Below are 10,676 nucleotides of genomic sequence, written 5' to 3' on the forward strand. Positions count from 1 at the left end.
GAGGCATAGTGATAAATAAGAAGTGATTTATTAGAAAAAGACAACTTACAAGGCTTACAAATGGGTAGGCAAAAGGGCGCTGCCCTGAGAACTTAGTAGGCTAGAGTTTTATAATCAAAGGAAAAGTGGGGATGGGGAGATCACCTTCTTTTTCATTCTTGAGTAGACGTCATGCTACCATCATTAGCTGCCCTTCAGGTTGGGCAGGGTTTTTTGGTCTCTATGTGGCCAAGTCAGAACTGTCAAGGCATTATGGAAAAGTTATTTCAGGTCTCGGTACAATGAGTGTCTTTCATTTTGAAATGTCACTTTCCATAAACTATTGCTTTTACATGTGCAGAGAGCATGTCCTAGGGATCAGTAACACTGAATTCACTGGCCAGGATGTTGGTCTTATCCCACAGGTCTTTTACTATTTGGGGGCACGTCTCATGCTTTTGTTGCATGGTTTTGTTGCCCAGCAAGCCTGCTTGGTTTTGTGGTTAAGCAAACCTGCTTTTTTTTTTTTTTTTTTTAACTAATATATTTATTTGGCTGTTCCTGGTCTTAGTTTTGGCATACTTGATCTTCGATCTTCATTGCAGCATGTGGGAGTTTTAGTTTCGGCATTCAAACTCTTAACTGTGGCGTGTGGGATCTAGTTCCCTGACCAGGGATCAAACTGGGACTGCCTGCATTGGGAGCTCAAAGTCTTAGCCACTGGACCACAGGTAAGTCCCACAAACCTGACTTCTTGAGTAATCATTAATTTACAGGGGTCACCCATATTTTTTCTACTTACAATCTCCTAGTAGGATTAACTCCTTAATTGTCTATTTTATTCCTCTCTGTCCTTATTAATAATGTGGACAAAGAATGTCACCTGCTATATTAATAAACAAAGGATATTGCAGCTACCAGGCCATCAGTCACCATAGCTGCCCCCAACTGTACACTCTGAGGGGATTCAGGGTGGAGAAAAGTAGGATACTGACTCTAGATAGTTAAGGTGCCTCTGTTCAGTTCAGTTCAGTTGCTCACTTGTGTCCGACTCTGTGACCCCATGGACTGCAGCACGCCAGGCTTCCCTGTCCACCACCAACTCCTGGAGCTTGCTCAAACTCATGTCCATCAAGTTGGTGATGCCATCCAACCCTCTCATCTTCTGTCGTCCCCTTCTCCACCTGCCTTCAATCTTTCCCAGCACTGGGAATAATTTCAATGAACCCAGACTCTTGCTTCTTCCCCTACAAAAAAAAAAAAAAAAAAAAGACACTAAATTAATTAACTTGAGATGTCTGGTTTTCTTTAATTAACAATAATCTTTTGATGTTCTGACTACCTGTTTGGGTTTTTTTTTTTTGTAAAAACTCCTATACATATTCTGGCTCCTCCTTTACCTTTTTGGAACAGTCCTTCAGAGCTATCTGAGAAATCTGCCTTCTAAGCTTAAGTTCTCAGAATGTCTGCTGAATAAAACATGATTCTTGACTTTAAGGTTGTGTATTTTTTTTTTCATCAACAGCTTATACTCAGTATGAAATTTTTTAAATCAATTTTTATTGGTTGACTGTTCTCATGTCAGACTACTCAAAAAAAAAGAAAGAACAGGTCTAACAGTTACTGATCTTCTACTCTGTGGTTTACGTGTATTATCTAATTTAAACTTTACAATAACTATGTGAAATAAATAGTGTAATACTAGGGGTCACAAGTGGACCCCAGGCAGCAGGGTGAGGAGACCTCAGGCACCTGAGGAGGTTGGCCTGGGATGATCGAGGACCCCTCTTAAGGACACCCAGGGGGAGTCATGTGGTGGGCAAGAAGTGTCAGGGGTCAGACAGGCCAGCTCCTAGGACCAACGGAGAATCTGGGCTGGGTATCTCAGTCAGCAGCCCCCAGAAGCAGCCATGGGCAGTTTCTGTCCCTGACTTTGAACCTAGTTCTGACACCAGCCCCACACATGGCTAGCCTTTGTCTTTGGGTGATTGTTAGAAACCACTCCAGCCCAATATTTTCCAATTGTTCTGGCGCCTGACCTGGTTCCAGTGGGATAAATCTGTATCAGACCAGAAAGAAGGCTCCCTAGGAATCTGTGGGAATGTAGGGGAGTAGGCCACATAAAGAACAGTAGGATTAAAAAATTTGACAAAGAAAACATTCCTTTACATGGGACGATGCCCTGAAGGCTGGTTTTGAAGCATTTGTGGAGTGGGATTTGTATGGCCCTGGAACACGAGAATTTGTATTTACCCAAACTTCTACAAACTATTCAAGCAAACGTGGCTCGTGGGAGGCTGCCCTAGGGTTCCCAGTCCATCCTGCTAGGTCTCTGCATGCTGACTCAGTACATGCCTGCTCCCATTTCAAGTCCTGAAATTTCCATTTCAAGTCTTAACAGGAAGGCTTATGGGTGAGACAGACTTCTACCAGCAGGAAGGAGGGCTAAGGACAGTGCCTTACTCCAAGCCACACCCCACCCCACCCCACTCCAGGGTGCATGCCCTTGCACATGAACAATTTCCATTCTCCCCAGAAGACATGGTGCCTGAGCTGCAAGAGAGGGGCCACCAGATTGGACTCTGCAGGTCCTGAGACAGAAGGAAGAGGGCTGGGCACAACCATTACAAGAATGACACAATCATTAAGAACAGGATACCACAAAAACGGGTTAGAACCACTAGATTCAAGATGGTGGAAGGCTCAGCTTCCAGTGGACTTTGAACCTCAATTATGCGCTCACTTTAATCTATTAGCACACGCTATATGACACACCACAGGTGGGGACAGTTCCTATGCCAAACACAAAAGGCCAAAAAGCGAGTGGTGCCCTAATTCCCAGAAATCCTTGCCCTTTCTCCAAGATAGAATGTTCCCCCTCGCCCCCATTAGGCTGTGAAACTACTCAGCCCATAAAGACTAACCACCGCACACCCTGGGACCTCTCACTTTACGAGACCACCTTCTGTCTATGGAATGTGTACCTCCCTGAATAAATCCGTTCTTACTCTACTTCAGCTCACTCTTGAATTCCTTCCTGGGCAAAGCCAAGGACTCTCACTTGGTGGCCCATCCCAGGGACCTACCCCAGACCTAGGATATGACCATCCTCTCACGCCTCATTTTTCCTACAACAGTTCCTACCATTTTCCAAGAGTCTAACTTTGGCATCTTCCGCTGTTCACGAGTGCCTGCATATGGTGCATGCTAAGTGGCTTTAGTAGTGTCTGACTCTTTGTGACCCTATGAACTGTAGCCCACCAGGCTCTTCTGTCCATGAGATTTCCTAGGCAAGAATACTGGAGTGGGTTGCTATTTCTTCCTCCAGGGGAATTTTCCCAACCCAGGGATCAAATCTGAGTCTCTTACGTCTCCTACATTGGCAGGTAGATTCTTTATCGCTAGTGCCACCTTGGCTGCATATAGTAGGTGCTTGATAGATATTTGTCTAATAAGTTAGTTAACATTTCAGCTATGTCCATTAACCTGTCCCTCTCTGCAGTGCTGCAACTGGCCTGGTGATTGCATAAGTTCTGCGGGCCAGGCGGAGGATGGGAGAGGAGGCTTGGCGGTGTGATGCTCCTTGGTTCTCAGGACAAGACAGGGATTGGTTCTCACAGTCTTCCTTCCCTCCAGATGTGGAAACAAGGCCCAGGGAGGTAAGGGGACCACACAATCAGATCCACATGCCTCCACATGTCATGTCCCTTCCTTTTAATTACTCCTGGTGTTTTACCGAATCCTACCTCCTTAGTCTGGCACTCAAGGCCTGTCCAGATCCTTCCCTGGCTTAACTCTCTAATCTGAGTTCTCCTCGTGCTCCACACCCTCCGCTCCTGTTGTCTACTAGTACTAGTACTTTAGAAGTACTTGAGAACTTCTAGTACTTCATGGTTCCTCTAACTCTGTCACCCTTCTCTTTTCTCCCCTCTTCATTTGAAAGTGAAAAGTGAAAGCGAAGTCACTCAGTTGCGTCCGATTCTTTGCAAACCCATGGATTATACAGTCCATGGAATTCTCCAGGCCAGAATACTGGAGTGGGTAACCTTTCCCTTCTCCAGGGGAATCTTCCCAACCCAGGGATCGAACCCAAGTCTCCCACATGGCAGGCAGATTCTTTACCAGCTGAGCCACAAGGGAAGCCCAAGAATACTGGAGTGGGCAGCCTATCCCTTCTCCAGCTGATCTTCCTGACCTAGGAATCGAACTGGGGTCTCCTGTATTGCAGGCAGATTCTTTACCAACTGAGCTATCAGGGAAGCCCTCTTCATTTGAGAAACTCCTCAGTTTGGATTCTACTGCCATCACCTCCTCTGCAAAGTCTTTCCAGGCTACCTCCAGGCAGGCTTACAGGCAATCTGTTCTTGAGTCTCATAGTGGTTTTCTCTATTGTATACTTAGCAGCTGCAATGGTGCTGTGTTTGGGATACCTGGCTTTCTCCCTCTCTGTTCTGGGAGATCTCTGAGAGAGAAAGGATCTCATCTTTCACCCCTACTACCTGCCTGCCATATAGCAGAAGTTCCAGGAATGTTGAATGACAATAGCTACTAGTTCCTCAATGGCTCAGGGGGTAAAGAATCTGCCTGCAGTGTAGGAGACTCAGGTTCCCTCTCAGTTGGGAAGATCCCCGGAGGAGGAAATAGCAACCCACTCCAGTATTCTTGCCTGAAAAACTCCATGGACAGAGGACCCTGGCGGGCTGCAGTCCATGGGGTCACAAAGAGCTGGACACGACTGAGAGACTAAGCATACTTTCAAACCAAGCACTTTAAAAAAGCTATCTTCACTCATCAACAACCACCCTAGGAAGGAGATTATTGTGATGTTTGTTATTTTTAAACTATTTATTGTTATAATCACCTTGACCATCCCATTTGATAAGAGAGCACAAGCCAGAGGGGCTGGAAGGGAAATGATCACACAGGCCACACCTCGATAACCCCCACCTGCCAGCCACAGCCTCTTCCCTCTTCCCAGAACCGCCTTCCTCTCCCACACTCATGCCACACTCCTTGCCTTCTCAGGAATGTTCCCCCTCTACACAGCCTTTTAAAACTGTAGCTGTCTCTCGAGACACAGTCACATTTTCCATGATACTTTCTATGCCCTCTGGCCCAAACAGCTCGCTCCTGACCTCCCACAGCATTAACAGCAGCGTATAACACATTCTTTGATTTCTCTCTTAGTTTTGTCATAACATCACATTCTTTCCAACATAATGGATGCTATGTGCTCCTCCAGGCAAGGGTCTGAGTCCTCTGTGTTTTTCTGTCTTCCCTCCTGTGTGCCCAGCAGACTGTTAGGGGCTCAAGAAGTGCTCAGTACATACATACTGATACTTGGAACAAAACACCCAGAAGACTCATTGGATCTTCAGAGATGACTGATGCTATTTGACATCATCATAACAGTCACACTGGCTGGGGCTCACTACATTGCTAGAAGCATGTATTCTCATCTCGGGGTGCACAGATAGCAGAGCAGGTTGGTGGGTATTTGAGTGTAATGTGAGGTTTTTGTCTGAAGATCTCTACGTAACTGAACTCCTTTTCCCCCTACTTTCTTTGATTTCTTTTCCTGACCCCTGGAGAGAGGATTTGGTTCCATGTAAAAAAGTTAAGCAGGTTGAGTCACACTAGAAAGACACACATAATATACCAAAAAGTGGACTTCCCCGGTGGCCCAGTGTTTAGGAAACTGCCTGCCAACGCAAGGAACGTGGCTTGATTCCTGGTTTGGAAAGCTTCCACGTGCCTCAGAGGAACTAAGCCTGTCCACCTCAAGTACTGAGCCCGTGCGCTCTAGAGTCTGTGCTCTGTAACAAGAGAAGTCACCACAATGAAAAGTGGACACACCCAACTAGAGCGTAGTCCGCACCTGCCATAACTAGAGAAAGCCAGAGTGCAGCGATGAGGACCCAGCACAATCAAATATAAATAAGTTAATAAAAATACAAAAAAAGTGCCTTTGGCAAGAGGCCTGTGCCTCAGCTGGAGAATGGGATCGTGTGTGCCACCTCTGTCTTTCTGGAGACCTTTCTGGTTACTCGTGATGGCTGAGTAACCCCACAGACCCTCCTTCCAGTCTGTTTGAATGAGCCCACTGGAAGGCCAGGGGATGGGAGTTGAAAGACCACCTGCTATGGATGTGACAGGAGAAGATCAATTTCTCCCCAGATTTCACTCTTCTTACATGAAAAATGAAATGATGAAATAATAATGTCTAGCCTACCTACCTCATAGGGGGCTGTTATATAAATGAGAAAAATATGTGAGAGGACTCTGTGGACAATAAATCATTATATTAATCCACTGGATAAGGATTTATTGAACACTTACCATGCGCCCGACACTGAACTTAGTCAATGGGGATACAACAGAGGGCATTGGGCCAACACTAGCACTTCCTCCTCTCCTGAAACATACTGTCCTGGGGAATGGCTGGCATTCGATGATCACACTATTGGATGATGGATTATATTATTCAACAAGATATTAGGAAAAGAATGGGATTCCACGAGGCAGCAAAGGGGCAAAGAAAGCAATCATATGACATGTACTATAGCTACTGTTGTAACGTAGACAGCGGTTCTCAAATTTTGAATTGAGAGAGTCACCCAGGAAGCCTGTTTAGCATGTAACTCCCTGGGCCACATCCCCAGGGAGTCTGGTTTAATAGGTTTAGAATCCCTTCTGGGGATATTTACATTTTTAGCATGCTCCTCTACCTCGCTTCTCCAAGTGTTTCCCATACAAATGTCTCTGGGCAAATTTTTAAAGAGTGACAGTATGGTGCCTTCGTTGGAGACTGATACCTAAGGAGGTCTGCGAGGACATTCAGGTGTTTCTAACCTGACTCCACTCCAGGCCATTGTGGAAGCTTGTTTGACGAGCCAACAGGTTTTCCTCTTTGAGTGAGCTAGTTTGAGTTGGGTTTCTGTCACTTAAAAATACCACGTCCTGACTAATTTATGTTCCTTCTGATCTCTGCAGGCGTCTCTCGTGATCCGTGCTAACTGTGTGCTGAACACGCAATGTACATGGGCGAAGTTAAGATTTATTGTTGGAAGCAACATTTAGCATCATTATACATTCTCAGCCTCACCCCTTCATTACAGCGCCTCACATTCAACTCCAGGGTTTTTGTAAGCACTGTGATACATACAAATGCACAAAACAGAATATCAGCAACCAATCTCAAAATACTAATTTCTGACCAAACAAGATAGCTACTCATGCTTGTGACTAGATACAAATCATTTTGATTGCATAATTACTCTACATCACCCCAAACCGCATGTGATGGAGGTTGGGTGTTTGAATTCTGGACAGGCTATCCAAATTTGAAAACTGTCTCTGCTATTCCTCTCTGTTGACTCTGGGATGGTGAACTAAGTCACTTCACTTTTCTGAGCCTTAGTTTCTTCAACTATAAAATGAGTGCAATGAATAAGCCTGGTGTCATAGGTTTGTTGTGAGGGTTAAATGCACTATTGTATGTAAAGAATTTAGAACAGAGACTAGTATCCAATTAGGGCTCAATAAATATTAGTTAACATCATGTGGATTTAAATGGGCTTGCAGTAGCAATCCCTGCATAGGGTTTCCCCAGCCTAATGACCTCTTACCCACATTAGGAAATCTTGTTTGTAATTGCACTTCCCTTTCCCCTGCTTCACTTGACTTCACATTCCAGGATATCTGGCTCTAGGTGAGTGATCACACCATCGTGATTATCTGGGTCGTGAAGATCTTTTTTGTACAGTTCTTCTGTGTATTCAAGTGGGCCTTAGAAAGCATCACTATGAAAAAAGCTAGGGGAGGTGATGGAATTCCAGTTGAGCTATTTCAAATCCTGAAAGATGATGCTGTGAAAGTGCTACACTCAATATGCCAGCAAATTTGGAAAACTCAGTGGTGGCCACAGGACTCGAAAAGGTCAGTTTTCATTCCAATCCCAAAGAAAGGCAATGCCAAAGAATGCTCAAACTACCACACAATTGCACTCATCTCACACACTAGTAAAGTAATGCTCAAAATTCTCCAAGCCAGGCTTCAGCAATACGTGAACTGTGAACTTCCAGATGTTCAAGCTGGTTTTAGAAAAGGCAGAGGAGCCAGAGATCAAATTGCCAACATCCGCTGGATCATAGAAAAAGCGAGAAAGTTCCAGAAAAACATCTATTTCTGCTTTATTGACTATGCCAGAGCCTTTGACTGTGTGGATCACAATAAACTGTGGAAAATTCTGAAAGAGATGGGAATACCAGACCACCTGACCTGCATCTTGAGAAATTTGTATGCAGGTCAGGAAGCAATAGTTAGAACTGGACATGGAACAACAGACTGGTTCCAGATAGGAAAAGGAGTATGTCAAGACTGTATATTGTCACCCTGCTTATTTAACTTCTATGCAGAGTACATCATGAGAAACTCTAGGCTGGAAGAAGCACAAGCTGGAATCAAGATTGCCAGGAGAAATATCGATAACCTCAGATATGCAGATGACACCACCCTTATGGCAGAAAGTGAAGAGGAACTAAAAAGCCTCTTGATGAAGGTGAAAGAGGAGAGTGAAAAAGTTGGCTTAAAGCTCAACATTCAGAAAATGAAGATCATGGCATCCGGTCCCACCACTTCATGGGAAATAGATGGGGAAACCGTGGAAACAATGTCAGACTTAATTTTTTTGGGCTCCAAAATCACTGCAGATGGTGACTGCAGCCATGAAATTAAAAGATGCTTACTCCTTGGAAGGAAAGTTATGACCAACCTAGATAGCATATCGAAAAGCAGAGACATTACTTTGCCAACAAAGGTCCGTCTAGTTAAGGCTGTGGTTTTTCCAGTGGTCATGTATGGATGTGAGAGTTGGACTGTGAAGAAAGGTGAGTGCCAAAGAATTGATGCTTTTGAACTGTGGTGTTGGAGAAGACTCTTGAGAGTCCCTTGGACTGCCAGGAGATCCAACCAGTCCATTCTGAAGATCAGCCCTGGGATTTCTTTGGAAGGAATGATGCTAAAGCTGAAACTCCAGTACTTTGGCCACCTCATGCGAAGAGTTGACTCATTAGAAAAGACTCTGATGCTGGGAGGGATTGGGGTCAGGAGGAGAAGGGGATGACAGAGGATGAGATGGCTGGATGGCATCACTGACTCGATGGACGAACTCCAGGAGTTGATGATGGACAGGGAGGCCTGGCGTGCTGCAATTCATGAGGTTGCAACGAGTCGGACACAATTGAGCGACTGAACTGAACTGAACTTCCCCTGCTAATGAATATTATTTTCCATCTACATCTACTATTTACTCCTGTCTTTGAGAACTTAGGCCTCCTTAACTTCCCCCTTTGCTGCCAAAGGAGTGCCCCTCCTTTTCATGAACCCCTGAGTCTCCCTGAGGCCCCTTCGTGTAACCTCAAGGCTCCACTTTGAGCCTCTCTCACTATGTATGTCTCCTCCATGGCGCTGGGGGCACCCACAGACCACAGAGAAACCCAGCTACACCCATGCCCCTGTGCCTAGCACACAGCATTATGACCACTGCAGCTATGTGCCAAGTGCTAGCTAATGACATGACTCAGCTTTTACTCAATCCCCTGAACTTTGGTTCTTTCACTTGCCCATTGAGGATAACAACACCTACTTAATTGGAGCACTGGAAAAATTGAAGGCAATGATACATGCAAAGCCCAGATTAGTGATCAATAGCATTTACTACTGTAATTATTTATTACCACCATAGGTTGAGAAAATAAAACAAACGAAAGATCTGCATTTTCACACACATATGCCAACAAAGCTGACCACGGACCACCAGCCCTAATTTGGAATGATGGAGGCTGCGCTTCAGTGCCTGCATTGGTCAAAAGAACCCTGTTACTAGCTACTACCACCACTACCATTTTGCTCTATGACTTTCTCTCTTCTCCCCTAGCCTCCCCTCCCCTCCCTCGCATAAAATACTCTGAGTGAAAGAATGCTGCCTGCCATGTCAGTAAACAAAGAATGTTGCAGCCCTCAAGCCATCACATTACAGCCACCCAGACAGTGAGCCCGGAGGGAACTCAGGATAGAAACAGGATGTTCACCACTGAGCCATTGAGCCACCGCAGCCACTCCCCAGTGGCGCACCCTGAGAAGACTCAGGACTGGGAAACACAGGACACTGACCTCAGATAGCTGAGGTGCCTGTCAAAGGAATGATTTCAACAAGCCCAGACTTTTTCACCTTCCCGTAGATGGAAGAGTACTAAATTCATTAACTTGAGATGTCTGGTTTTCCTTAATTAATAGTACTCTTCTGAAGTTTCAACTACCTTGTCTTTTCTGGCAAAACTCCTATATATCCTAGGTCCTTCCTTACCTCTTCGGAGCAGTCCCTTGGAGATATCTGAGAGTCTGTGCCCCAGGCTTACATTCACAGTTTTGTCCACCAAATAAAACATAATTCTCAACTTTTAGGTTGTCCATTTGTTCAGCTGACAACACATAACATTCAAATCACCTTCTTACCCATTTTGGAGTGTAGATTTCAGTTGGGTTAAGTATACAAATATTGTTGTACAACCAATCTGCAGAACTTTTCATCTTGCAAAATTAAACTCTATACCGTTTAAACGACTCTCCATTCTCCCCACCCCCCCAACTCCTGGCAGCCACTATTTTACTTTCTGTCCCTAGGAATTTGACTACCC

At 45.0% G+C, this 10,676-nt stretch overlaps 1 long non-coding RNA gene across 1 annotated transcript; it reads left to right on the plus strand.

Annotated features, from left to right (window-relative positions):
* Nucleotides 1–572: 572 nt before the first annotated feature.
* Nucleotides 573–7,495, plus strand: LOC104971541 (uncharacterized). The gene is made up of 3 exons (XR_805424.4): nt 573–710; nt 3,482–3,638; nt 6,973–7,495. It is a non-coding gene; the product is annotated as an uncharacterized lncRNA (long non-coding RNA).
* Nucleotides 7,496–10,676: the final 3,181 nt, after the last annotated feature.

This window comes from Bos taurus, chromosome 3 (genome assembly GCF_002263795.3).
Source record: "Bos taurus isolate L1 Dominette 01449 registration number 42190680 breed Hereford chromosome 3, ARS-UCD2.0, whole genome shotgun sequence".
Taxonomy (NCBI): domain Eukaryota; kingdom Metazoa; phylum Chordata; class Mammalia; order Artiodactyla; family Bovidae; genus Bos; species Bos taurus.